This window comes from Epinephelus moara, chromosome 23 (assembly GCF_006386435.1).
Source record: "Epinephelus moara isolate mb chromosome 23, YSFRI_EMoa_1.0, whole genome shotgun sequence".
Lineage (NCBI taxonomy): Eukaryota > Metazoa > Chordata > Actinopteri > Perciformes > Serranidae > Epinephelus > Epinephelus moara.
Genome location: NC_065528.1, coordinates 345,500 through 351,258, shown reverse-complemented (window position 1 = coordinate 351,258; position 5,759 = coordinate 345,500). Strand labels below are relative to the sequence as shown.

The 5,759-nt window shown below is 39.6% G+C and overlaps 1 protein-coding gene across 2 annotated transcripts in view; it reads right to left on the bottom strand.

The window, feature by feature from the left end:
* tmtc1 (transmembrane O-mannosyltransferase targeting cadherins 1) overlaps nucleotides 1-5,759 on the bottom strand; it is a 343,046-nt gene that overhangs the window by 151,820 nt on the left and 185,467 nt on the right. The window lies entirely within an intron of this gene.

The following is a 5,759-nucleotide window of genomic DNA, read 5'->3' as shown; positions in this document are numbered from 1 at the left end:
TTTATAGTTAGTTCTGGCTACTGTGGTACAATATGTTGAAAGTATATATTAATATCTGGCAGTATACATGTGTGACAATAATCATATGTGCATAATAACAGTAGAAGTATGACTAATGACTAATGATGGCAGCAGCAGCAGGAGGCATCTGGCAGGACCACGGCAGCAGCACAACCACACACGTCACACTGTCCAGGCACCGCTGCAATATGAGTTAATCTGAGAGACAGTGGAGCACAAAGGCTCCGGAGAAGAAGCCGAGTTAGTGACATCCAGACCTGAAAAGATGCAGAAAAATTGGTCCACGCTTAATCAGGTAGCTCTAATAAGTCTTTAAAAACTCTCCAGCTTGGGGCGTCGGTAGTGTAGTGGATAGTGCCGGCGCCCCATGTATAGAGGTGATGCCTCTATACCGTCTCTACACCGTCTCCTCATTTAAGACTAGACTTAAGACTTTCCTCTTTGATAAAGCTTATAGTTAGGGCTGGCTCAGGCTTGCCTTGTACCAGCACCTAGTTAGGCTGACTTAGGCCTAGTCTGCTGGGGGACCTCCTATAATACACCGAGCACCTTCTCTGTCTCCCTCTCTCTCCTTTGCTAACACTCATGTCCTGTTACTGCATCTCTCTAACTCGGCCTTACTGCATGTCACTAACTCGGCCTCTTCTCCGGAGCCTTTGTGCTCCACTGTCTCGCAGGTTAACGTATATCCAGGGGTTAAAGCAAGAAAAAATTTTGTGCCTGAAATGTGGAGCACGGAATATTTGTGTGCCTGAAATCTGACATCTTTTCCAGAGCGGGGGGGCTTGGTGTTGCGGTCACAAAATGAAGAAATAGAATAGAATAATAAAATGCTGCTTTTATGCACTGACTTACCAATATTAATAATGTATTTTGTACTGAGTTATTTAACATATCAGTCACCACCCGATTTTCTACAAAAAAGTACTTTTTTTTAATACCTTTAGTAAATTTAGCTGGTAGTAGGATTTTATTTAGGGCTGCATGATTTTGAATAAATATCTAATTGTTGATTATTTTGACTGATACTTCAACTCAACACAAACTCCAACACAAATCTCACTTGAAATGCCTTTAATAAATATGTTAAATTATCTACAAACCAAAAGCATCTGATCCAGCCTGATTAAGAGATAAAGAGAGTGGCAGGAACCTTGGTCACTACATTAATAGCTTTAGTAGTTACTTTTCAGATTAAACTTTTATAGCATAATGAGTTTATAAATACAGATTAAACTTTACGTGGTTACCAGACTTTTTGACTTATAGCTCCTACATCTCTTTTTTGCCTTGGTGCTATTTATTTTTAGAAGCTAAATCATTTAGGCTGTTTGCAAAATTGTATCAAGCTTGATGTGAATTAAACAGGCAGTTACGTCGAAATTTCGCCTCTGGGCAAGCATGTCATCATTGAAATGGATCATATAATGTTGTGGTGGTGACTTTAAAACTTCAGCATAGAGGATTTTTATTGCAACTTTCGTTTCTGTCTGGTTTCTGTTTCCTTACCTTCAAAATTAATGCTGGCTTACTGGAGCCTCTCCTGCTCTGTCTGAGCTCTGTGTCTCAATGTGACATGATGTGAAAGCATGCACAGGCGTCAGTGTTGATTGGCTATCACTTGTGCCGTGTAAACAATCAGAGGGGGTTGTAGGCGGGACATTGTTACAAAACTGTTAATTTATTATGTTGATCTGTTCTGTACGACATCTATTGCACGTCTGTCCGTCCTGGAAGAGGGATCCCTCCTCAGCTGCTCTTCCTGAGGTTTCTACCATTTTTTTCCCCTTCAAAGGGTTTTTTTGGGGAGTTTTTTCTTATCAGCTGCGAGGGTCCGAAGGACAGAGGGATGTTGTATGCTGTAAAGCCCTGTGAGGCAAATTGTGATTTGTGATATTGGGCTTTATGAATAAAATTGATTGATTGATTGATTGATTGAACAAAAAATACAATGTAAAAAGTAAATCATCCTTATGTCTGTGTTTGTTTGCTTAGCTTACATTTCCAAAACCACTTGTGATTGCATGTAAGCAGCACAGCACACCCACTAAGTGGAGGAGTATGTTCAGCAGCAGACTTCTCTCCTAGTCCTGCTCAACATACAGACTGAGGACATCTTTTGACATCAAGGGCATAAGACTGTTCAACTCCTCCCAGGGACGACAGGGAGGAATGGACTGAATTGACTGAATACTCCCCTGCTCACTTGTCTTTAGGCTGCTGGACTGGCACTCAGTCACTGGTTATGTTAACCTTGCACAATTTGCATTCACATTTTCTATAGAAATTTGCATTTGTATTTATTCAGAGAGCATTTCATATTTAATCTGTGCATTTTATATTTTTCAGCATTCCTTTTTGCTTATTAAACACAGATTTTACTTTTAAGTAATCTAAAAACACACACACACACACACACACACACACACACACACACACACACACACACACAAACAATCTGTGTTTGCACTGGTATCTGTACATATATTTATCTTCAATTGCATTCATATTGTCCATAGCAAAGTATTAATCACTCCTGCACTGCTCTCTTACACTTTAATTTAATCATCTTACAATGCAATATCTGCACTGCCAACAACCCACATTTGCAGTACCATTATTAGCATATCTACTGTAGTAACAGCTCTCTGTATTAGTCCTGGGACTAGACCAGGGGAAGGTAACCTGTGGCTCTTTAGCCCCTCTCCAGTGGCTCACTGTAGCTTTGACCCAAAAAAAATATTATATGGAAATGATTTTGTTTTTATGGAAAATATTTTTTTGACATTTTATTTTTTTATTTATCCATGCTGTAGGCCTAGAGAAATTCTTACTTTCTCCTACTGCAAAAATGTGAAGCCTTTATACCGAATTAAAAAAAGAGAATGTTTTAACATTTCAACAACTAAAATGTGCATCCTACATCCACTGCCTGGCACCTTTTCCTTGAAATTTTGCGAGTCATTAAAAGGAATAAAATAGAGAAATTAGTCAAGCATGGGTAGATTTCTTTGCATTCACTGACAGCTTGGCAAAGTTCATGTATCAAATAATTGGAAATAGTGCCCTGCAACAATAGCCACCTTGAGGTAAATCACATCAATAAATGCTTTTAGGCTAATTTAGACTGAATAGGCTGTGTTAATTTCATTATAAGGCTCAAATATGTTTTTGTGTTTTTGTATGTGTTGTGCAATAAACTACTCGGTGCCTTAATTTCCCTCGGGATTAATAAAGTATCTATCTATCTATCTATCTATCTATCTACCTATCTAAGCAGGAAGAGTAATGAAGTAACATAAAAACACAACATAGCCTTCACTTAGATCAGCCCCCCCCCCCCCTGCAAGAAATCCATCTCATACTTTTGAGATGAGCTGCTGTTAGACTCTACGGTGCAATAATTATTTCCAATAACTAACTTACTAATAACCACATTCAGGACCTAACAAAGAAGCTCAACCAGAAACTGTATGTCTTTAACAACATCTGACCATATCTCACCCCTACTGTTCTCTCGACAATATCCTACTGTCACCCAATTTGGTCCCTCACCACAAAAGGAAACCATCGAACCAATAGCAAGACTATACAACAGAGCTTACGAGATCCATGGCAACCTCCCTCCTTGGACTCATCACTGCACTGCACTCTAACGCCCTGACTTTTTAAAACTACACAAATATTCTAGCCATTAAATTTTACTTACAGATCCTAGACAACCACTCCAAACCTACACTTACTGCTCCACTTCCAAGTCACAACACATAACAGCAACACATTACTTGATCAATTTCGCAAGCACTTTTTCCTGTACAGCCTTACAAAAACAATTATGGTCAGAGATCATTTTGTCACACTTACACTAAAATCTGGGACAAGATTCCATTCTACATTAGAGCAATAACCTCTATTACACATTTCAAGATTCAAGATTCAAGATTAACTTTATTGTCTCACAAAGTGAGAAATTTGTTCTGGGCCGTTCGCCCATGCTGCAGCCACAACATAGAACATACAATACGATACAACACAATACCAAACATACAATAGATATGCGCATTCCATATCATAAAAGGTGCCAAAAAGTGCAAGAAACATGGTGAATTAAGAAATGAATAAAAGAATGAATAAATAACACCTAATAGGGCTAATAAAATGCTAAAATTATAATAAGTAAAAAATACTAACCTGTGCAAAACAAACAAACGCAAGTCATCTGAGCTCTGGTCTTATCTGACCTTGTTTACCAGCTTTATTGACACAGGAACAAACGAGTTTTTAAATCTGTTCAGTCTGCAGTGAAGAACTCTAAACCTTCTACCAGATGGTAGCAGCTCATACTTGCCATTAGGGTTGGGAACAATTAACCGATACGACCGGATATCCAGTTTGACAAGCAAGAGATACGCCCTGCGTTCCAATACCCAAAGTACCATACTATTTAGTATGCCAGAAAAATAATTAGTGTGTCCCAATACATAGTATGTCAGATGCAGTATGCCAAAAGTACCAGGATGTTCTACTACATCCAGTCACATTTCGCAGTATGCATGTCAGCATGCTTCTTTGGCCATTCTGATCCACAATCCTTTGCACAACGGAAGTTACGTTGCACTTACTGAGCTGCGTGTACAACCAACGCCCACATATAGCACAGAAGACAACACGACACAGACAACACAGACAACTTTATTGTGATTATAGTATAATCAATGTTAGGGTTCAACTATGACTACAATATAGAAGATTCTACCAGTACAGGCAGTGGTGTAAGTGTGGTATAAATAATGAATGAATATGACTAAATATGAATACACTATGGGCCAGGTATGAGCAGTATAGACTAGTAAATATATAAATAGTAAAAGTCAAATACATATTAAGTAATGTAGTAAGAATGTGCAAGTATGTTACACTAACAATAAAAGTAATGTGAATGTAAGGCTGCTTCACGTGCAGACAGAATATAGTGCCAGCAGCTGCATAGCTGTAAATATATTACACACATCTGCCAGCAACAGAGAGCTACAGTATGTGTGAAGGGGGTTAATATGCCTACTGGTGAATAGTTCAATAGACAGGTCACTAATAATAGGCTTGGGACTGTTTACGTGAACACATCAGTTTATTAGAAACAACAACATACATTAAGACATAACGGCAACAGAGCTCTTCGGCACCTCCGACAGTATGCACGACTCTGGCGAGCTCAACGAGAGGAGATTTGCTGCATCTCCGAAGTACAACAAAACAAAATATTCAAATGTGGCGCTATGGACGGTGGTGGAAGTGAGCAAGAGGGTCGGAGTTCAGGGAGCGGATGTAGTGTGTCCCAATAGCATGCATACTGCATGCATACTGCATACTACACTACATACTTTTTAAGGGCAGCTGCAATACATACTAAAAGTATATAGTAGAAGTATGCGATTTGGAATGCAGGGCTGGCTACGTCGGTAGCAGCCTCCTCAATCGATACGAATCAGCCATGAATCCTTAGATGAATCGATTGTAGAGTCATGGATTCGGGTATCGCGAGACTAGCAATCGGTTGACTGGCTTTAACAGTTTGCATCTCGAAAACAACGCGAGAGCCGGCCCGGCGGTATGCTCTGTAGCAGGCATTACTGACAACGATAATGGATGTAAACATCAGCACCAGCTTGACCAGTGGAGCTGAGGAACAGAAGCTAATGCTGGTTGGATAAACCAGGGAGCAGCCAAGCCGCAGCAGA